Below are 25,376 nucleotides of genomic sequence, written 5' to 3'. Positions count from 1 at the left end.
TAAATGTTTCAAATAAATGCTGTTTTTTTGAACAAATTTCTATTCATCAAAGAATCATTAAAAAAATGCATTACGGTTTCCACAAAAATATTAAGAAGGATTGGATGGATTAATTTGGAAGCTTGTATACACCACTAAATAAAAAAAAAAAAGGTAATTACGACTTTTTATCTCACAATTCTGACTTTTTTTTTTTCTCAGAATTGTGAGATTTAAACTTGCAATTGCGAATTATAAAGTCAGAATTTATATAAAGTCGCAATTCTGACTTTTTTCGCAATTACGAGTTTTTACCACAATTCTGACATTATAACTCGCAATTCTGACTTTATATCTCACAATTCTGACTTTATTTCACACAATTCTGACTTTATTTCACACAATTCTGACTTTATATCTCACAATTCTGACTTTATATCTCACAATTCTGACTTTATATCTCACAATTCTGACTTTATATCTCACAATTCTGACTTTATATCTCACAATTCTGACTTTATTTCACACAATTCTGACTTTATTTCACACAATTCTGACTTTATATCTCGCAATTCTGACTTTATATCTCACAATTCTGACTTTATTTCACACAATTCTGACTTTATTTCACACAATTCTGACTTTATAACTCAATTCTGACTTTATATCACAATTCTGACTTTTTTTCTCAGAATTTTGAGATTTAAACTTGCAATTGCAAATTATAAAGTCAGAATTTATATAGTCACAATTCTGACTTTTTTTGCAATTGCGAGTTTTTACCACAATTATGACTTTATGTCACTCAATTCTGACTTTATAACTCGTAATTGTGAGAAAAAAGTTTACCTTTTTATTTTTTATTTCATGGTGGAAACAAGCTTCCATATATGCCATAATTATATAATAAACTCACAATTCTGAAAAAAAGTCTATATCTCACAATTCTGACTTTAAAAGATGCAGTTGTGAGTTTTTTTGAACAAATTTCTATTCATCAAAGAATCATTAAAAAAATGCATTACGGTTTCCACAAAAATATTAAGAAGGATTGGATGGATTAATTTGGAAGCTTGTATACACCACTAAATAAAAAAAAAAAAAGGTAATTACGACTTTTTATCTCACAATTCTGACTTTTTTTTTTTCTCAGAATTGTGAGATTTAAACTTGCAATTGCGAATTATAAAGTCAGAATTTATATAAAGTCGCAATTCTGACTTTTTTCGCAATTACGAGTTTTTACCACAATTCTGACATTATAACTCGCAATTCTGACTTTATATCTCACAATTCTGACTTTATTTCACACAATTCTGACTTTATTTCACACAATTCTGACTTTATATCTCACAATTCTGACTTTATATCTCACAATTCTGACTTTATATCTCACAATTCTGACTTTATATCTCACAATTCTGACTTTATATCTCACAATTCTGACTTTATTTCACACAATTCTGACTTTATTTCACACAATTCTGACTTTATATCTCGCAATTCTGACTTTATATCTCACAATTCTGACTTTATTTCACACAATTCTGACTTTATTTCACACAATTCTGACTTTATAACTCAATTCTGACTTTATATCACAATTCTGACTTTTTTTCTCAGAATTTTGAGATTTAAACTTGCAATTGCAAATTATAAAGTCAGAATTTATATAGTCACAATTCTGACTTTTTTTGCAATTGCGAGTTTTTACCACAATTATGACTTTATGTCACTCAATTCTGACTTTATAACTCGTAATTGTGAGAAAAAAGTTTACCTTTTTATTTTTTATTTCATGGTGGAAACAAGCTTCCATATATGCCATAATTATATAATAAACTCACAATTCTGAAAAAAAGTCTATATCTCACAATTCTGACTTTAAAAGATGCAGTTGTGAGTTTATATCTCGCAATTTTGAGAAAAAAGTCAGAATTGTGAGATATGAAGTCAGAATTGCATAAAAAAAACAATTGTGATTTAAAAAGTCAGAATTGTATGATAAAAACTCACAATTGCGAGAATAAAATTCTGAATTGTGACTTTATATGACGCAATTCTGACTTTATAACTCGAAATTACGAGTTTAAAGAAAAAAAGTGGCACAAACAAGCTTCCATAGGATTAAATATGATAATGTATTAAATAAAGTTTTAAAAAAAGTGGTACCACCTATTTTGGGATATTCAAACAAATTCAATATTTTACAAATGAAAATTCTGATTATTTTCTTGATCAGATTACTGATAAAAAAATTGTATGTATTATGTAAAACATCAAATAAAAACTCAAAACTAATATTCCAAAAAAAATTAGGACTTTGTGCATCGTACCTTTGCAGATTCTTTACATGCACAAACAGCTGTATTACACACTAAAGGAAAGGTACAATCAAAAAGCATTTTTGCCCTTTAAATTCAGTTCCAGATGATTTTGCTGGGAGGAGCCGATTGATGACGCAAGCGGCATGATGAGAGCCAGCTGTGGCTTCTTTCACAGTCCCCAGCATGCAACTACTACATATGCTGGTGTTTATATCTGACTGTGTATGATCGGATCTCATTTTGGTGCCACGTCATTGTTTTCTTTTGGTCAGGGCAGCCAGATCCCGACCACAGCTTGGGGTTGCCCCAACAATCGCCATGACATTACAGCATGTTTTTATCACAGCCTGCATTCAGTGTCAGACGGAGCAGAACTTTTTGGCCCTTCCATACTGATGGCAGCGAACAAATCCGACGGATGCTAGAAAGCAGGCATCTTTCCAGGACCCGAGGCCGGCAGAACCACAGACCGCGGGTGGGACGGGCCTTATGGAGGTTAATGGAGGTTCTGTGTTGTTTTGGGCCGGAGCTGCTATGAGCAGCGTGTTTCCCTGTCCGTTACAGTACACAACCTTGATTGCAGCTTCTGTGCGGCTCTCATGGGAAAAACAAACCCACGTAACTGCAGCGTGATCCACGTGAGGCTTGTTCTAAGCGACTGGCGCTCTTGTAGTCATCACTCTGACAATGTACACACATCTGTACTCCGCATGTGCTTTCACAGGAGGAAAAAAACGGGTTTGTAACGCTGACTTGTGTTCACAAGGGGTCACATTTTTGGCTAAGACAATCATATTAATCCATATGAATCAGAGAATATCATGCACTGATACTAATTAAAAACAAAAGAAGATCTTTTTTTTAAAAAAAAAAGATACCCTGTTTTAAAATGCACAAGGAAATAAATAAAAGAAAGCATTTGTACAGTAATGATGGAGATCTCTCGTGATTCATTCACAACAAAACATTTCCATGCAAACGCCATGACTCAGGACTTGCCATCACACACACACACTAAGACAAGGGGATTTGAAAGACGAAATCCTGTTTTAACCTATTTCCCACAAATCACATTTCAAAACCAAGGAATTCAAATATCAAGCACACTGTCTGTAAATGATGTAAGCTGCTTATAAAGAGGACTTATTATGCTCTTTTACAAGTCTTGATGTTGTTTTTGTGCTCTACTAGATCAGGTTTTCATGCTTGAATGTTGTTTATTTTCCTCATATTCTCCATTGTTGCAGCTCCTCTCTTCCCAGTCTGTCAGTAACGCTCTGTTTAGTTCCTGTCTCTATGAAGCCCCTCCTTCTGAAAACCACAATGTGCTCTGATTGGTCGGCTGGAGCTGTGTGCTGTGATTGGTCAAGCACTTCAAGCGCGTTTGGGAAATGTCCCGCCCCTTACCATAACCGCCAGTTTCAACACACTACTAACTAACTCAACCAAGCCCCGCCCCTTAATTCTGCGTATGAATTATTTAAATGAGGAATATTGTGACATGTTCATTACGTGAAGTCGCATAATATGATGTTTACCCTCAATGCTCCAATGCCAGCCTTCAAATATGACATAATGCATGGCGCATCGCAAAGCAGTGCAAGACGAGCATTTGTGCTTAATTTAATTTTTTTTTTTTTAGAAACTGACAGATCGTTTCACTAGATTAGACTCTTATTCCTCGTCTGGGATCATGTAGAGCTCTTTGAAGCTGCACTGAAACTTCAACCTGGTGGTAACTGTAGAAGTCCACTACATGGAGAAAAATCCTGGAATGTTTTCCTCAAAAACCTTCATTTCTTTTCGACTGAAGAGAGAAAGACATGAACATCTTGGATGACATGGGGGTGAGTAAATTATCAGGAAATTTGAATCCTGAAGTGAACTAATCCTTTAAAGAGCTTCTAACTAAGTAATTTGTTACACTTTATTCCAATGGTCCACTTTAAATATTCTATTGACTACTTTGCATCTACATGTCAACTCACTCTCAGAGCAATAGTAGACTGTATGGGTTCGGGTTAGTAGAACAAGTAAGACAGACATGAAGTTGCAAAGTTACTTATAGTTAGTAGAATATCTAAACTGGACCATCGAAAAAAAGTGTTATCAGTAATTAAAATCCTCACATAATCTCTCTCTTATGCTGCGTTCACACCGAACGCGTCTGGCGCGAATTTGACGAGAGATTGGACGCTTGAACATTTTGAAGTCAGACGCTTCAGACGCGCGTAAAATTCAATCAATTTGCGCGTCTAAACAAAGTGTGTTCAGACGCGAATTTGCATCATGGGAGGGGCTTTCATCTCTTTCTGCACAGATCCTCTGAATAAACACATAATCTCGTCAGTTGGAAACCTGTAGCGGCAATTTAAATTTATGCCGGCCGACTTTTGCTAGCTAGAAGGTGGGCTAGTATCAACGGCTAAAATCATGCAAAAAGTTTTACAACTAACCAGATTGTCCGATTTCTTTGCTTATTCTCTTCCAGGCAAGGTCCTTTTTATTCCTGTCTCGATAAAAATATAATGACACATCACAGAGCTCAGGGTGGCCACACACAGCGACATCTTTGTTCTGGTCTCCACCACTGATCACATCATAAACACGTTACTACCAAAGCGGAGTCCCTGATTGGTTAACGCGCCGCGAATTTACGTCAAAGTTCAGATTTTTGAACTCTGGCGTTTGGGCGTCAGACGCTCAATTCGCGCGTCAATGGCCGATTCGCGCCGCAGGACACCTACACGCACGTTTACATTAACTTAACATGTAAATCAGACGCCCCAGACGCGTTCAGTGTGAACGCAGCATTAGAATGTAAACAAGCGTAAATGTCAACAAATGTCACAAGAATTGAATGTTCTCAGGTAAAACAATCAATCAATTCAATCACAATCCTGGTCAGAGGCTTCCGTAAATATTTAGTTTTATAATATTATAATATAGTTTATTGGTGCAATGAAAAAAAAAAAATGAGTAGTATGCAAATTGTAACTTAGTGCCCCTTTACATCACAACTAGGCTAAGCTGTACCTTTTGCACAGCATTTTTGGCATTTTGGATTGTTATGCATTGTGGCGAGCAGGGCGGGCGAGAGCCGTGAGGGAACGGCGCGAGAGTTAATGAGCTCTCACGGAGGAGCTCCGGAAGCATAAAAGGAGGAGCGACGACAGTGAAGGACGAGAGAGGACCAGGCCTGGACTTTACGTTATGTTTTATTATGTTTGTGTGGCCGGCAGACGTCCGTGGGGGTCTGCCGGCATTACTTTCCTTTGGTTTATTTACATATTAAAGTTTGTTAAATATTCGCCGGTTCCCGCCTCCTTCTTCCCACATCTATATCTAGACTGTTTGGGCTTTTTTTAAGGAGCAGTGAGTTTATGCTGATTTTTTAATACATGTTATTCCAAATTATAGTCTTTTTTCACATTGAAATACATCACATGGGATGCAAATGAAAAAAAAAAAAAAAAAGCAGGGAAAATCAGTGTCAGCAAGAACAACACACAAGCCGCAAAAAAAAGTTAATTTCCTAGAACGAAGGGGAATTGTTTCTAAGTAAAATACGCACCCAATGCCTTCCTTACCACAACAACCTAATCCAATAAGAGACTTTGTGGTGGAAGAGAGAGAAAGAGAGCGAGTGCTTAGTGCTGAATGGACAGTCCTGAGAGTGAATGGGGATATCATGCCCAGCGGCCCATTCTGACATTAACACAGGCCCTTATGTACCCTGAGAGCCCGACTAATGATACGATCCCAGCACAGCCAAACAGAACCACTGGGGCTCTCAGAGGTGTGTGTGTGTGTGTGTGTGTTTACATCGCTTTAATGGCTCCAACCAGCGTCATACACTCACTGCACCCTCTCATCTGTGATACAGATGAGCACTTCCAGAGAAATCCATTTCCCAATGTGTGCGTTTATACACAGTTACTCTATTAGAGAGAAAGAGATGAAACAAACATTACAAGAAAGTACAAAGAAAGAAAGAAAGATGCACTATGTAACTACATTCAGAAGGGAATATCACATACTGGATGCTTATTTCTCTTTTTAAATGCATTTAATTCATATTTAATATTCATTTATTAATTGCAGTGCAATAAAAACTATGAATTTGTGTTTTTAACTATATTTTGTTTAAATCTAGTACGTGAAACACTACGCCATATGCGACATTCCCACATTTGAACAACTAATTTCAGTGACTTTTTCACGACCTTTCCAGATGTTTGTGGTTACTGGATAAGGATTCTTAACAGATCATTTTGATTCAGAGTGATTTACTAACTACTTGGAAAGAGTCTCGTTCTCTGTGAGAATGTTTTATACTACATAAACGCCACAAAATCATCATTTGCCAAAAAAATACTTTTCTTATGCAGCATTTTTAAGTACAAATATTCTAAACATTCTCAAATTAAGATGCATTTACTTACAAACCAATGGCATAAGATATTAAGTCTTGTTTTCCTAATCTATTCTTAAAGGGGTCGTTGATTATGATTTCACTTTTTTAAATTTAGTTAGTGTGTAAAACAATATTGAGGAAGAATTCACTTTTTGCAGTGTGTAGAGAACAGCATAACTAAAAACAGAAAATTTCATGGCTTTATGGAAGCCGTTGCATGCTTAACTCAGCAAATTAAACTAGGAAATGAATATCAAATAAAACATGAAATAAATGTTTAAAATGAAAAGTAAATCTGAGCACACTGCTCTTTTGTATTCTGCACATTTTAGTAAATGCAGCAGGTCATAGAAAATGAGTGCAGTATACACACTTTACAGTGCAAAAATAGCTGTTCTGAACATAGCCTCATACGGCCACATACGGCTATCCTGTTTTGCTGGCACACACACCAGAGACGAATCCATTAGCCCTTGTGATCAGGGACAACGGTTGCACAAAGTCTCGTGATAGCCATTAGCGGCGGGCCGGAGAGCGAGAACACCTGGACACATCTGTTCATCAACAGCCCAAACCCTGAGAGAACCTTTCCAGCTCAGCCCGCAAACCAGCGCGAACAGGCTCTGCTCTGTTTATTTGACAAAGCCGTCTGCCGCGCGGCCTGGTTTGTTTGAAATGTCAGATGTGCTGCTTCACGGGCTGGGGTCGAGAGACTGCCGGGTTTAGCCCTCCGAGGATGACATAAAGGAATAGATGGACAGTGAATGACTTTAAAATAATGGTTTTCTATTTTAATATACTTTAAAATATAATTGTATATATCAACGCATCATGTTTTTGTCCAAAGACATTAATAATAATTAAAAACAAAGATAAGATATGACATCCAAAGTATGTAAGGTAGTACAACTAGATCTCTTTTATTGAATCCAAAAGGTTTTAATCATATTTTGCTACATATAAAGGTATTTTAAAGATTTTTAATTGCCAAAGGGTTTAACTGTCCAAAGGCCAATACAGTAATTTCATTTGTGATTAAAATATCTTAAAATGTAATACATTTATATATTGTTTTATTCTGGCATGATTTTATAGCATCATATATCAACATGTGTGCAACATGGTATTAATATTATGTGTAGAAGTCGTTGTTTTGTTATGAGAAATAATATTAATTTCATTGATGTCATTTGGAGTAACCAATATAAAGGGACCATTTTGGATCAAGTCATGCTGTCAATATCATGTGACAGGATGTGACATCATTCAGACACCTGCAAAGGACCACATGGTTGTGAAGCAAAGTAATTAATTCTCTTTTAACTATTTGAAAAATTCATTCTTGCTCATACGCATGTCCTGAAACATCAGGTCATTCGGTACAACCGCTATAAAACATGGAAAATGTTGTAATATTTTAAAAACTTGTACTAAATATAAAATGTTTGATTGTAGCTAGCTAGATATCAGCCTGTTAGCATTGTTTGAAAATATTGTTATTTGGTATAACCAAAAGTGTAATTCGGTAAAACTGATTTATTTTTGCTGACAAATTTTGTCCATCTTGTGAAAAATGACAAAAGCAATGCTAATTGATTATAAAAAACACAAAATCTCTTCGATAACACTTCATAAAACTTCAAAATGAGCTATATCTCCATTATGTTTTTTTTTTACACTTTTAAAATCCTTATTCGTCAATTCACCCGATAAAAGCTGAATTTTCAGCTTCACATGAAGCTTCAGAAATCAGTCTAATAAGCTGACCGGTACAGTATTTATATGGGTTGGTAAGATTTTTTTTATGTTTTTCAAAAAAGTCTCTTATGCTTATTGTTTTAAAATGTCGTTTTTTTCAGGATTCTTTGATGAATAAAAAGCATCAATGCATCATTTGATTTTAAATTTCTTTGGATTAAAATGGATCATTCATACAATGAACTTATAACATCAAGCTCTGAAGATAAAATGAAAGATCTGAAATGTTATTAAAGATGATGAAAAACAATGCAATGGCCAGTGTTATATAAATACACATGATTAAAACAGGGATTGGGTCAGTGTGGGTCTATCTGAGTGGTTTAATGCAGGACAAATGAGGACAATCTTTCTGTTGGTACGATTGACTTTAGCATTTAGTCGATCAGTCTCACAGAACTGACCCTCATCCAATAGGTCAACCTCCTTCCAGCCGAAGCGTCCCGTTACATAATGGCGAGACGTTAGTGCAGGACGGCAGATGAGGTCCTTCCACTGCTGCCAAATGTCATATGAGTGCCAACCGGGCATCGCAAATAGGACGGCACTCACTCGCTTGTGCTAGATTTGAACAAACGTCTAAGCCTAAAATCAAACACCTGGACCCACGTTTGTCAGAGTACCCAAAAACACAAAACTCGTACACACCTTTAGCTTTCAGGATCAGGATAACCTCTCCAGATATGATGTGAATCACTAAAGCGAACATTCCCATCTTTATAGGCGTCACACAAGGGAAAGCAAGGAAGCTCTTGCTGTTTGGGGTCACTTTCATCAGGTCAAACGCCTGCAGCACACCGTTTCACACAGCTTCAGATCACACTTTGCTTTAGCAAAGCATCACGTTACTTAAGGATTCACACACACGCCATTAACACTCCAACACATGCGTCACTTTAGATTACACACAAATGCCTCTACCAGTTCCAACACAGGCTCACTGGAAAAACATTTCTGCAAAACGATATGACGTTGTGTCACAATGCTGTACCAGGTGAACTAAGGAGCAAGTTTACTGCAAAAGAAAAGCCGTATGGAGCTCGTCATGTGATGCAAACCCAGGGGCGTAGGAACCACTTTGACATTGGGGGGGACATTTTGGCCATTATGAATCAACGTCCATCTCGCCACCATAATAGTAACATACAGTATGGTGACGTCACGTGGTACGACATATATGAAATAACAGCAAAATAAATAAACAAAATCATCTGTTTATCTGTTTAATTTATCTATTTATTATTACACAAATATTGAAGTTGGGAAACATAAAAGTGTACAAGCCCCCCTGCAATTGCGGGCAGAAAGGAAAGGGGCACTTTACAAGGCAAATATTTGATTTGTAACCCCAAAAAAATACAAAAACACAACAGTCACATACGGCTTTGGATATAGGCACTTGGAACTAGAACTATCATTATTATCTATATCAATAACATTTTACTTTTCTATTAAAAAGTTTATAATGTCATGCCTCGTATCCATAATTCAGTTTTAAAAAGCTTGTTAATTTAAACCGCTTGACTGAGACTAATTTACCTCATACAAAGTCGAGTCGTTCAAAGCTGGTGCGCACCAATAACGTATTTGAATGTTCGTAGTGTAATGTTGACTTCTCTCTACCAATCAGATGCTCCGAGTCCGACTATAGGTGAAAAGTGAAGAATATGAAGCTGGTGATTGGCGAATGGTGATTATTCAAACATGAATGAAATCACTCTGGGTTTGACTGACAAAACCGAATATCTTCTTCGTCGCGTATTCAAAATAAAAGTTCAAAATGTACAGTTTTTGTTCCTGCGGTGTATAGGCTAATTTTTGGGTGGGACACATGCAGCATTTTCCAATATTGAGGGGGACACGTCCCCCCCGTCCCCCCCGGTTCCTACGCCAGTGTGCAAACCTCAAAATGCATTAGTTAACAAATTATGCCCCATGGTAAAAGTGTTTTGAGCACATAATATTGCGCAAAGATTCCTGCAAAAATTAATTTTGTGTGAAAAGGAATAAAAGATGTTGGTATTTTACTGCCACTACTGTTCATTTCAGCTGGAAACGCAGTGCAAATCCTTACAAAAAAGTGTGCTATCTTTTAAACTGAAAATAAGAATACTTTCAGTCTACTTTTTAATGTACTTTTCAGAAATTTACTGAAAAGTATACTTGACTTATACTGACAGAAAAGTCTAAATATATTGTACTTGTACTCAATCTTTTGATCGAGATATAAAGTACTTCAAAGTGTAGTATTCTAAGTATACTTGGCTTGTAGATGTGTTTACCCTTTTGATTAAGTAGCATGTTAAGTATTTTTCACGTACTTTTACGTACAGTCTTATAAACTTTTAACTTATAATTGAGTGTTTTTTTGTGCATAGTTACTTCAAATCTACTTAAAGTACAGTTAAAGTTATATTTCAAGTATATAAATGAGTATGTAAATAGGAACATAGTATACTTAAAGTGCAAAATGATATGTAAATAGTAAACTATAATTATCTTCACTTAGAAAAAACTTAGAAGTATACTTACAGTATAAAACTACTAAATTGTAAATTACTTCAAAGTGTACTTTCATAAACATGCGCTACAAGTATTTAACTAGAAAACTATCAGTATACCTATAGATCCACTTTAGTATAGTTGCAGTACAAACAAAATAAACTAGTTGTGTACTCAAAGTTTACTACTGTTACACTTTAAGTATACTTAAAAGTAATAAAAAAAGTACAAAATACTTAAGATTACTCTGAAACTGGGACAATTTAGTCCCGAGTAGTAGTACACTTACAAGTATACTACTAGTACTTTGATATTAAAAATATACTTGAACTTTACTTAAGTATACTTAATAAAATGAACTTGAAGTATACTTATTTTTGTAAAGTTTGGTATCGATAGTTCCATGAAGAACCTTTAAATGTTCTAAGAATGGTTCACTGAATGGTTCCCCGAAGAACCTTCCCCTATGGAACCTTTAATACCATGGTACATGAAAAATCATTCAGTGTAGACATGCCTACATTTCTGTAAGTGAATATGCTCATTGGTTTTACTGTGCATTCTGGAAATTTCTATTGCGCGAACATTTTTGAACAGGTTGTGTCAATGGAACTGACCTAGAAATGTCCGATTCTCAATGCTCATTCTGCTAAAAGAGATGTATGAGTGTTTCTTTCAGGTCCTGTACAGATGGATCACATCTGTGAAGGAAGCACATACTCCTGCATGCCCTCTTTCTCTGTCTATCTTACCCTCTTCTCTTGCTTTTTCCTTTTCTCCCTCCCAGTGAGAAGAACAGGAAGAGATGTGGCATAAAAATCCCTATAATTTTTTAATCGCCTCCAATGAAATTGTTAAAGCAGCATGACAGCAAACTAAGCAAACACATAAATGGCTTATCCATGTGAGCCCACAAAACAATTCTGTGGATTACAATGGCGCATATCTGCACAAGCACACACATAAACAACTGCTAAGTGTGCTTAACATTTAAAGCATGGCACTTATTGAAAATAAAAACAACGTTGTCTTTGTTTCTGCTATAATGTCTTCAGTGTTTAATAGATATATCTTTACTATCTGTTAAATGTCAAGTAGAAACAAGCCTTAGGAGAAACGTTAAACAAACAGAAGAATTTGTACAAAGGTCTTTCAATATATTCCAAAACATCTGCAAAACTGGGCTAAAGAAGCCACAAAAAAACAAATCTGTCACAGAACATATATTAAAAAATACTGTTTTGATTTCTATACTAATACTGCTAGAGAAGCTAAACCTTAAACTTTCTGTGATATTAGTACTCAAAACTGCTGGGCAGTAACTAACTGGGTTGCGCTAATGCTGGTAGCATTTTTCAGAAGCATAGCAATAGCTTAGCTGTCCACAAAACACTGAAGCTTTTCCAGTAACAAGCTACTTTTTCCAACAATTAGCAGTGTATCAGTACTAGGACCATTGCTTTTCACTCTGTACATGCTACCCTGAGGAGATAGGAAGCATGGTGTTAGCTTTCACTGTTCCGCTGATGATACTCAGTCAGAATTGTGAGATATAAAGTCAGAATTGTGAGATATAAAGTCAAAATTGCGAGATATAAAGTCAGAATTGCGAGATATAAAGTCAGAATTGTGAGATATAAAGTCAGAATTGTGAGATATAAAGTCAGAATTGTGAGTTATAAAGTCAGAATTGTGAGTTATAAAGTCAGAATTGTGAGTTATAAAGTCAGAATTGTGAGTTATAAAGTCAGAATTGTGAGATATAAAGTCAAAATTGCGAGATATAAAGTCAGAATTGTGAGATATAAAGTCAGAATTGTGAGTTATAAAGTCAGAATTGTGAGTTATAAAGTCAGAATTGCGTGATATAAAGTCAGAATTGAGAGATATAAAGTCAGAATTGTGTTATAAAGTCAGAATTGAGAGATATAAAGTCAGAATTGAGAGATATAAAGTCAGAATTGTGTGATATAAATTCAGAATTGCATGATATAAAGTCAGAATTGAGTTATAAAGTCAGAATTGCGAGATATAAAGTCAGAATTGCGAGATATAAAGTCAGAATTGTGAGTTATAAAGTCAGAATTGCGATATAAAGTCAGAATTGTGGGATATAAAGTCAGAATTGAGAGATATAAAGTCAGAATTGCGAGATATAAAGTCAGAATTGTGAGATATAAAGTCAAAATTGCGAGATATAAAGTCAGAATTGTGAGATATGAAGTCAGAATTGTGAGTTATAAAGTCAGAATTGAGAGATATAAAGTCAGAATTGTGTTATAAAGTCAGAATTGAGAGATATAAAGTCAGAATTGAGAGATATAAAGTCAGAATTGAGAGATATAAAGTCAGAATTGTGTGATATAAATTCAGAACTGCATGATATAAAGTCAGAATTGAGTTATAAAGTCAGAATTGCGAGATATAAAGTCAGAATTGCGAGATATAAAGTCAGAATTGTGAGTTATAAAGTCAGAATTGCGATATAAAGTCAGAATTGTGGGATATAAAGTCAGAATTGAGAGATATAAAGTCAGAATTGAGAGATATAAAGTCAGAGTTGTGTTATAAAGTCAGAATTGTGAGTTATAAAGTCAGAATTGAGAGATATAAAGTCAGAGTTGTGTTATAAAGTCAGAATTGTGAATTATAAAGTCAGAATTGTGAATTATAAAGTCAGAATGTGAGTTATAAAGTCAGAATTGTGAGTTATAAAGTCAGAATTGCGATATAAAGTCAGAATTGTGAGATATAAAGTCAGAATTGAGAGATATAAAGTCAGAATTGTGATATAAAGTCAGAATTGCGAGATATAGTCAGAATTGTATAATAAAAATTCAGAATTGCATGATATAAAGTCAGAATTGTGAGTTATAAAGTCAGAGTTGCGTGATATAAAGTCAGAATTGTGATATAAAAAGTCGGAATTACCCTTTTTATTTTTTTATTTAGTAGCGTAAACAAGCTTCCATACCCTCCCCAACAAATCGTGAGATCTAAGCAGTGTTTTACCGGTCAACTGTCAGACAGTCAGATCTAGCAGCGGTTGGCAGAAGTCTGCAGCCGTTCTCACGGTACCTGTCAACTCCTGACGTAAAACAGGGGCCGATTTCTCACGCGAGCTCCGACAGTGAAACTATGACTGTGTGGCTTCGCGTTATTAGGCCAGTTACACGCTTAACCCAGCTAATGAGCGGCCGAAAAACACTTCCAGCTGTAACGGTCACAATTGCGCACGCAATTATCTGATGGGCAAAACACACATGCACATGGGCAATTCCACGCAAAGGTCATCTTTACCATGAAAAAAAAAAGTTTTAACCAAAAGAACAAAACCCTTTTTAAATTGTCCATTTAGGTCTGTAATATACTGTATTAATGTGCTCTAACAGAAATTTTAAGAAAATTGCCTTGTTTATCCACAATATATGTGGTAAGCAACAATGCTTAAATTAAATTTTCAACCAACCATATTTCATGCTTTCAAAAAAGGGATCAAAGACCCCATTTTTTAAACTTTATTTTAGCAGTAAGCATTGTGTAGAAAGATGGAGGCATGCCTGAGAAATAAATACACTCATTTAGTCATAACAGCACTGCCTGATGAATTTATAAGAGCTAGAATAAAGAGGTCAGGACGCTTCAGAACTCTGTCACGTCCGTAACGTTTTAAAGATTAAGTTTATGTCATATAACAATTATAAATGCAAATAACTTGAAACTTTATATGCAAAGCTAAATTATGTTTATGCTTATTAGGATCAACAATTCATTTCACTACGTTGCTCTGAACAACCATAATAAGCGTTACGGACGTGACCGTTACGGACGCTTCATATTAAATCCTATGAGTTTGCTTCTTTATATTGCTATCATCTGTTTCAGGCTTACCATATCAGAACATATCCAATAATCGCAATACTCTTTGTGCTTTGTTAGTTTTAATATGAAAAAGGTTTAACTTTCAAATTCAGTCGATTTTATAACAAAATTTAAACAATAGATGTCGCTCTTTAATAGCCTACGGCGCGTGACAGATTAGCTACTGCAGCGCCTGTAAGCGGCGGATCAGGTGCACATGAACCGATCTTCTCTTCCTCTTGCCAGAGAACGAAATATGAACATCAAAAGGTAGGCCTATATGATACAGTACAACTTATAGAAGAGCATTGTGTCTCATAGGACACTTCCCTCGAGAATTGGGATGTCGCGTTACCGGTTGGTTAAAAATGAATAGCCTAGCCTATATTGATCACAATCCGCGCGATCAAGCTGACAAAATGAAAATAATAAGATTGCAATAATTTTGACTTGAAATAAAGTTTGATCATTTTGACTCAAGACTCCGCTTTAAACTCTGAAAACTAGACGAAAAACCGTGTGGTCATTTAGACACAAAACATAAAACTGACATGATTGCGATTGGCAATAGTGTCAATCGGTTCACCTGACTGTGGGGAAAACATGCGATTTTAAACTGCTTTATGATAAACATAAATATTTGTCAATGTATTTTAGCAAGCAGTTCTGTAAGAAGGAAAATCATGGTCTCTAAATTGATTCTTGAACAACGCACATGCTGGTCAACATGAGAAATAGGTCTAATCCATAACCTTTTGCACTACAGAGTATAACGTTACATTTGTATAAAGTTTAGTAAAAACTTGATAAATTGTGGAGTCTTACCATACTGGTATCCCAGATTTCAGTATTTGGTGGTTTAAATGCTTGCTTGAGGTCTCTGTGAAAGTTTTAAAGCAGTTTTAAACCAAGTCTTTTGTGCCGCTTTCAGACCGGTCACATCCGTAACGGAAAACTGTCACATCCGTAACATTGTTTTTTCCTCATTAATGCGAACATGAAAAATTAAATAAAATTATTATTTTATGCTCTGTGGAGAGCCAACCCTTCTTCATTCAGTGGGCAGTATTACTTTTGGTTTGCTCAATGTAATTCACAGAATTCTTAAAAAATATGTTGTCACCCAAATCTTAGTGACTTTTTTTGTCACGTCCGTAACGCTGTATATTTCCCTCATCTAAAATATAAAACAGTTGAATAGACTGACATTTTTCTAATGTCTGGACTCCTTTAGTAAGGGATTATGAATATATAAATAGACGGTTCAATATGTTACTATTAAATGCATTCTTTGAGCGTTTATATTTCAAGTTTTGACTCCAAATGTCACGTCCATAACGCTGGAATTGCCCACATACAGAACCATCAAGATTGGCATTGGCAGCTAAGGTGCAAGCTGCAGCAACATGTCAACTAAGCAACTTTGTGTGTTTCTTGGCTGCAGTTAAAATCTTCCAGCTGCCGTTTCATTGTTTCCTCTGAGAAGCTGGTGGTAAAACGTAGAGCCGGCTGTTATCAAAGCCTCACAAAAAGCTTTTGCGTCAGGAGTCCCCTAAGGATACGTGGGGGTTTCTAATGCGGAGTTTGCTGTGATAACAGCGAGCTCTAGAATCATGATTCCCACCCTTACTGATAAACACATTAGTCACTAATAATGAGGGAAATTCACATGGATTTAAGATGCTTTCTGTCCCAGAGAATCACAAATATGTGCACGGTTATTTGATGTTCAATTATTGTCATAAATTCATGCTATAGGACACTTGTGAATTTTTATAAACAAATTGTTACTCAAACAACATGACTGATTTACTTATGGAAAGTCGATGGAAAATTGTTAAAAATTATGGATCATATTCGTGAATCATGAAAATACCACTATGAAAATAATTGAGTAAATTCAATGTGTTAATTGATTAAATAAGTGAATTATTTATAATAATATAATTATATGCAGATTAACTAAACTGATCAGTTAATTTGAAAAGCCTCAAAGATATTTCAAATAAATTATTTTTATTATGTAGCATATCATTGAATATTATAAATATTATAATTTATTTTATTATAATAAAATAAATTCATATAAAATAAAAATAAAATCATCAAAAATAAAAATAATTGTTAACTAAAATTAATTTGACAGCTTGAATCAAAATGAATTTAAAAGGCGTGGAAAAAAATGTCCAATCATTGATAATCACGAATAATTTTTCAGCACTTTCTTTGTCGACTTGTGTGTCTCTATTTGAGCAGTCGTTCTATAAACTGTCCAGAGCAACTGTGCTTCCCCATTTCAAATATACTTAGAAACAGCAAACCGTCCCTCAGAAACGTAAACCCTAGCACAAGAACGAGTGAGACAAACAGACAGATGTACAGACGGCGTTTTTGTCAATGACTGGCGCAACTCTGAAACTTCCCCCATCACTACACCATCTGCCATCCATATTTTCGAAACTAAAACACGCCACTGAGTGAGTTAACAAGACAAGCCTTGTCTGAGGCCGGCCGCTCATATGGGCAGCAGAGGGGGAGCTCCTGGGAGAGAGAGGTGCGCTGGGTCTCGGCCAGCCCAGGTTAAAATAACAAGAGCCCTCTCAGCAGCGGCCGTCCACCGTCTGGGGAGCTGAAATATGTGTGACAAACACACACCAACAGAGAACACTAATGAGTGTGCACTAGGGCTGAGTGACAAAAAGACTAATTAATGAACCTTCAGCTGAATTCAATTTATATTGCTAAATATTTATGTATTTGATATGTAATAATATATGTAATTCACATTTATTTGTTTAAAATCAGCATGAAATTGAAGATGCACTAGTCTTTTCTTCCCTATTGTGACGTATATCTGAGTCAAACGGCTTCTCAAACAAGAACAAATGTAGGGCGGAGCTTCATTATGTCTGTGGGGAATTGCTATTGGCTGATCTCATGTGAGTGACAGGTTGCCCCGCCCTCATTATCATAGAAGAGATGTCACTGCAAGAGGGAGGGGAAGATATTCAGATTCAAGATTACGAGGAACATGCATTTTTTATTTTTTATTTTTTTTAATAAAGATGTGCACGGATAAATCATTTATAATAAATAATTAAATATTCCATGAAAAAGAAGAATTGTTGATTTTGATTTCGTGGTGACTTTTAAAATTTTTTTTTTTTCCAAAAACAGAGGAGCCATTGTTGTTAAATAGATGTAAAATTTTTAATTAACTGGTTTAGTCATGTTTAATTAGTAATAATTAAAATAAATAAATAAATAGTTAAATTATAAAAAAGCTTAATATGGTAAACCTTTCATAAACCAAGTGCTGATGCAAACAAATCATTGAATCAGAATTTTGAATCAATTCACTGAAACACTAGTATTAATATTAATACATTTGGTCATATTCAGTTGATACCACCAAATATTTAAGTATTTTCTTAGGTATTTTTTTTTCTTCCAAAATCAGAGGAACCATTGTTGTCAAATAGATAAATATTTAATTATAATAAATAAAATCTATTTATAATCTATTTATAATAAATAAGTCTTTAATTAATAATCTGGATTAGCAATGTCGGTAACACTTTACAATACGGTTCATTTGTTAAACATTAGTTAATGGATTAACTAACATGAACTAACAATGAGCAATACATTTGTTACTGTATTTACTAATCTTCGTTAGTGTTAGTTAATGAGAATACAGTTGTTCATTCTTTGTTCATGTTAGTTCACAGTGCATTAACTAATGTTAACAAGCTTTTAATAATGTATTAGTAAATGTTTAAATTAACATTAACAAAGATTAATAAATGCTGTATAAGTGCAGTTCATTATTAGTTCATGTTAACTAATGTACAGTAGTTAACTAATGTTAACTAATGAACCGTATTGTAAAGTGTTACCGCAATGTCTAATTAGTATAAAAAAAATAGTCAAAAACAACTATAAAATAAAATATTGAATCATTTTAATTTATTCACATCAGTAATATAAATAGATTGTTAATAATAATAGCAATGCATAATTCACATTTTTTAAATAAAAAACATGTTTTTGTAATATATATAAATATATATATATACACACATATACACATATACAGTATATATATATATATATATATATATATATATATATATATATATATATATTTAAACTTGCATAAACACTAAATGACGACGCAAATAAATTGTTGAATCAGAATTTTGAATTGATTCCCTGAAACAGACACTTTGATTCTCAGTTTGATTCAGCTGATTCACTGAAATGTAATGGCATTTTTGCTACAGTATGTTTAGACGTCAAAACGTTGCTTGATTTTATAATCACCAGCAAAATAAGTGGAAATATATTCACAGTATAGTCCTAGTCTGCTAAGAAGTGAAGCGCAGCCATCTCTTACTGAGGTGGCATCAGTAACTTCTGGGCATCTCATCGCTTTTTACAAAAACGCTGGATTTCCAGAAGCCTTTGAACAGCCGTTATTCTCGACACACACTTTTACAGCAGCTGGAGGTTTCTGCAGTTCATTTGGATTGACATATGTAGAACAGCTAATGTCATTTGGTTTTTTTCGCTCCGTCCGTTCGCGCCAGCTGCGCACCTGGTTCAGATAGAAGCGGGGTCCTCTGTAAGCAAGCCCGCTTGTGCAGTTCCTTCTAGGTTGTTTGGAAAGACTCAAACTGCTAGCATTTTTAAAATGGATGAGGTTTTTGGCAGCCGCCCGCTCAGGCAAGACAGCTGAGGCTACACATTCCAGGCCTGGCACGGTCCGGCTGGACGCGAGGCCTCTTACAAGCAAAATACAGCGCGCCGGCCCCGGTCGACGTCAAAGATCCCTCTGTCTGCTGCAGCGACACAGACGAGACCAATTAGAGTGAGAGGGAGCGAAGAACCGTAGACGCGGGCCTGCAGGAAGGAAAACAACCCTCAGCGTGTCGAGTGCTCTGGTGTAGATTAAAAATCTCAGCCCGGGAGAGCCGGCTACTGCAGGTAGGGGCAGAACCACGGTCCACTTCAGACAGGAAACCATTACCTTCAGGGCACATCGTCTGCTTTAAGTGAGCTGCTTTTTTCAGATCTCATTGAGCTGAGGTTTATTATCAATCCTGGCAGACAGAAAAGTCCCACCTACTAACCTCATATCTCCACCAGGCTGGGAAAAAGACCCCTTAAAAAAAAAAAAAAAAAAAAAAGGAGGGAAAAAAAGGCCCATGGCACAGAAACATACTCCTGGTCTCTATGGATCTCCATTTGCGTCATCCCTCAAATAGCTACTCGCACACCCTTTTTTTCTCCTCCAGAAATCTAATACATTATCCTTTCCTCCATCACAAAAGAAACAGAAACATCTTAATTTCTCAGGCCACTAAAAATGCCACTGTTTTTCTACTTCTGGGGAGGAACAACGGGAGGGGAGGACCCTTCATTTAATCATCTGTGACGAAAGTGTTGAATGCTTTCTCTTTTAAGTCACCGTGATTGACCTTTTGTACTTTCTTAAATACGTTCACTGCATATTTTTGCACATTTCCGGGGTTCTCGGAAGAGGAAGTCATAACAGTTGGATAAAAAAATCCATGATAACATTTCTATGACTTATCAATAAAAGAAAAAAAAAAAGAAAGATTTATCATGTTGGTCAGAAGAGAGATGTCAAATTTGCAGTGACTCCCTTAGCCGCTGTAAATGAAACACTCATGCAGCAGCATTAAACTATGGAAGCTTGTTTCCACCACTAAATAAAATATTTAAAACAGGATAAAAACTCGCAATTGCTAGACAAAAAGTCAGAATTGCAAGTTTATATCTCGCAATTCTGCTTTAATATCTCGCAATTCTGACTTTATATCTCACAATTCTGACTTTATATCTCAACTCTGACTTTATAACTCACAATTTTGACTTTATAACATACAATTCTGACTTTATATCTCAATTCTGACTTTATATCTCAATTCTGACTTTATATCTCAATTCTGACTTTATATCTCACAATTCTGACTTTATAACTCGCAATTTTGACTTTATAACATACAATTCTGACTTTATATGGCAATACTGACTTTATATCTCACAATTTTGACTTTATAACATACAATTAAGACTTTATATCTCGCAATTCTGACTTTATAACTCGCAATTCTGACTTTATAACTCGCGATTCTGACTTTATAACTCGCAATTCTGACTTTATAACTCGCAATTCTGACTTTATAACTCGCAATTCTGACTTTATAACTCGCGATTCTGACTTTATATCTCAATTCTAACTTTATATCTCAATTCTGACTTTATATCTCACAATTCTGACTTTATAACTCGCAATTTTGACTTTATAACATACAATTCTGACTTTATATGGCAATACTGACTTTATATCTCACAATTTTGACTTTATAACATACAATTAAGACTTTATAACTCGCAATTCTGACTTTATATCTCGCAATTCTGACTTTATAAGTCGCGATTCTGACTTTATATCTCGCAATTCTGACTTTATAACTCGCAATTCTGACTTTATAACTCGCAATTCTGACTTTATAACTCGCAATTCTGACTTTATAACTCACAATTCTGACTTTATTTCTCACAATTCTGACTTTATAACTCGCAATTCTGACTTTATATCTCGCAATTCTGACTTTATAAGTCGCGATTCTGACTTTATATCTCGCAATTCTGACTTTATAACTCGCAATTCTGACTTTATAACTCGCAATTCTGACTTTATAACTCGCAATTCTGACTTTATAACTCACAATTCTGACTTTATTTCTCACAATTCTGACTTTATATCGCAATTCTGACTTTATATCTCGCAATTCTGACTTTATAAGTCGCGATTCTGACTTTATATCTCGCGATTCTGACTTTATATCTCGCGATTCTGACTTTATAACTCGCAATTCTGACTTTATAACTCGCAATTCTGACTTTATAACTCACAATTCTGACTTTATATCGCAATTCTGACTTTATAACATACAATTACGACTTTATATCTCGCAATTTTGACTTTATATCTCACAATTCTGACTTTATATCTCGCAATTTTGACTTTATATCTCGCAATTCTGACTTTATAACATACAATTACGACTTTATATCTCACAATTCTGACTTTATATCTCGCAATTCTGACTTTATAACATACAAATACAACTTTATATCTCGCAATTTTGACTTTATATCTCGCAATTCTGACTTTATATCTCGCAATTCTGACTTTATAACATACAAATACAACTTTATATCTCGCAATTTTGACTTTATATCTCACAATTCTGACTTTATAACTCGCAATCCTGACTTTATAACACGTAATTAAAAAAAAAAAAAACTGAATTGTGAGATAAAATGTCGCAAATACCTTTTTCATTTTTTATTCAGTGGCGGACAAAAGCTTCTATATTAACCAGTATTCAGTCTCACTAAACCCCGCCCTTCCGAGAGCCTACTCTGCTCTGATTGGTCAGATGGCCAAGTCTGTTGTGATTGGTCTATCACTTACAGTGTGTGTCGGAAACTAAATGCCTTTTACTCTATCTGAATATCAGCTCCAGATCTTCCTCAGTACTCGATACATACAGTAGTGATATGGACAGTAACAATGGTGTCAGTTTTCCCATATCAATCCCAGCATGAGTCCTCATCCTTTAGATAAGATGCAAAGTGAATGTGAGGTGCAGAAAAACGCATCTTCTCGACATGTCCATAAAACAAACTAAACTCTTCCAGTCTCAGCTACAGTGTTCGTGGGCAGCCAGTGAAGACTGTAAGCAGGTATTATCCAAAAGTGTTACATTGTTATGTAGGTATGTAACAGGAAGTAAGAATTACTGACAACTCATTTCAGCAGTTCAGAATTGATTCTGTCTTTTAGGAGACAATTTATCTACACTTTGATCATTGAAACTTTGCAGACCTTTTACATTCACAAACTACAGCTATATTACACACTACATGAAAGGTAATATCTGAACAAACATAAAAGCCTTTATGTATGATGCATTATAAAGATATATAATACATTATATTGTTTCATAAATAATTGTAACCAAAATGCATTATGATATTTGCAGATTTCCTTTTTACATCTGAAATTGGCTGTTTGTCATTATGATTTAATGCATTATACTCTTTGAGTTCAATGAAGTATTATAATGTATTATAACTATGGTTACAATTATTTATGAGACCATACAATGTCTTACAAGGCATAATTAATGCATTAAAAACACTTTTATAGTGCATTATACATAAAGTATTTTTTTTTAAATAAAACAAAAATGGGTAGATGTACAATGACAAAAAAAAATTTTCTCATTGAATATTCTATTTCACTCCAAAATACCATTTCACTGAAGTAAAATGGGTTGCAAATGATTATTTCTTCACCCGACATGCCTAAAGATGACGTGTCGGGCCACTCAAACAAACAGAGCAATGTTTTTGAAGCACTACAGAGCCAGTGTTTACATTCATTCAGACGTCAACCTACAAATGACTAACACACACTTTAAGACAAAAACCTGATGCCCTGCCATATTCAAGTCTGCCATAAAACATCCTAGATTGCAGCCAACTTGCTAGTGTGACCAATTTCAAAAATTTGAAATTGCAAGAAGAACACAAACATTCTAAACAACATTCTAAAGTGAAAGTCTAAATCTTTAAATGCACACAGCTTGTTTTATTTCACGTTTGACCTCGCTATTACTCATCTTTGCACATTAATCTGGGACAGAAGAAAGTATTTTAACATTAAAAACGACACACTTCCCCTTTAAGAGAAGATTTAAATACTCTCTGCTCTGCCCAGAGGCTCCGGCTCACGGCGAACAGCTTTTCCAGGCAGCCCTGGGCTAATCGCAACTCAGTGACCCACTAAAGGCTTCTAAAGACTCCATGCGGTGAGGTGTTTGAGTTGAAACGACTCCTCGTGCCATTAAACGAGGGTTTTCCACGAACGTCGTCCTCTGGAGACCTGTGCTTAAACGCAGGCGAAATGCCGGTACGCTTCAGTTTACCACCCAGAAACACTCGAGATGAGACACAATATCTTTAAAATGGGGTACAGTCATCTAGAGCAGTGGTTCTCAAACCTGTCCTGGGGACCCCCCACCACTGCACATTTTGCATGTCTCCCTCATCTAACACACCCAGTTCAACTCTTACAGTCTCTACTAATTAGCTGATGGCTTGAATCAGGTGTGTTAGATGAGGGTGACATGCAAAATGTGCAGTGGTGGGGGGGACAGGTTTGAGAACCACTGATCTAGAGAACTATCGAACTACTGTTTTAAACTACCTGTACGGCAGTATCATTGCATGCATACGTTTAATCAAGTCTACAGAAAGGCCACAACAGAGACAAGTGAGTGAAGAAGGAAGACTAATTCAGCATTTCAGTCCCGTTTTCAGTCCATTTGATGAACGTTACGTAACTCACTTCACACAGCGATGTTCACAACGGGAATGATTTTAAGTCTGTCACTGAAAGCGCCCAGGGCATGTGCTCTGCTGAGTGGGCGACAGATAATGGTCACAGCCACTCTGAGCTCACTTCCTGTTTACCTCGCCGGGCAGCAGGGCGATACGAGCCGATGGCCAACCACCCGAAATAAAACACTTACTTGGTGCTCGGTACAAATGAGACTTTTGGGTATCAACTGCGATTTATCTTTTTACATTTGGAAGTTCTGTAGCTCAAATAACAGAATGCTTGCAACGCCAAGCTCATGGGTTTGATTTCCAGGGAATTCACTATAAAAAAAATTAAAGCTAAAAGAATTAATATACTTTACTAATTTGGAAGAGGCTTTGGTAACATTATCTTAGTAACACTTTAGGCATTCGGTAACACTTTAGTTTAGCATCCAATTCTCACTGTAAACCCTAACGCTCAAAATACTTCATTGGTTTGAGTAGGACGAACTTAAATTGAAAAAATTAATTCAGTTAAATTTACTGTTATGAGTATTTAGAACTTTCTTTTTCTTTTGAGTTCACAGAACTGATATATTTCAAATAAACTGAACTGTTTTGAGTTGGATGAACTCATTTCTTTATATTTAAACTAACTTAAGTTTAACTGAAACTGGGCTGGGATTTTTATTTCCCATTGTCCATGGCACTCGAAAGGGAGAGTAAATGCTAAAATTAAGTGTTACATAATGTTTTTTTTTTTTTTTGTACAATATTAATGGTAATGGGTATTTAGTAGTGATTAATGTTTTGTTATGCTAATTTAGGCCCATTTACACGAGTTTGTTTTCGTTTTAAAGTAAAAACGACCCTTGTCTACACTGGTGTTTCCACAGCATTTCAGAAACGATCTCTGTCTATACTACACGACCGAAAACGCATGTCACATGACCCTTCATGCACACTGGGCATGTGCATACAAGTTGCCTTTTGCGCAAAAAAAAAAGGCAGAGTTTAACTGCACAATGGCTGCTAAAAATTACAACAAAGCCAGGAAATATTGCAGTTGAGTCTCCATGTTATTGTTTACATGGTCATCAAGG

General features: G+C 35.3%; 1 protein-coding gene across 5 annotated transcripts in view; it reads right to left on the bottom strand.

The window, feature by feature from the left end:
* pde3a (phosphodiesterase 3A, cGMP-inhibited) overlaps positions 1-25,376 on the bottom strand; it is a 125,053-nt gene that overhangs the window by 92,977 nt on the left and 6,700 nt on the right. Inside the window, exon 2 of one of the 5 annotated variants that reach the window (XM_067391455.1) lies at positions 6,132-6,247. The exons of the other annotated variants lie outside the window; for them this stretch is intronic. The gene's annotated coding sequence lies outside the window, so the exon portion shown is untranslated. The remainder of the gene's footprint in view (positions 1-6,131; positions 6,248-25,376) is intronic. 5 annotated transcript variants of the gene reach the window in all.

This window comes from Chanodichthys erythropterus, chromosome 8 (genome assembly GCF_024489055.1).
Source record: "Chanodichthys erythropterus isolate Z2021 chromosome 8, ASM2448905v1, whole genome shotgun sequence".
Classification (NCBI taxonomy): Eukaryota; Metazoa; Chordata; class Actinopteri; order Cypriniformes; family Xenocyprididae; genus Chanodichthys; species Chanodichthys erythropterus.
Note: the sequence above shows the minus strand (reverse complement) of the source record. Positions and strands in the feature narration are given on the sequence as shown.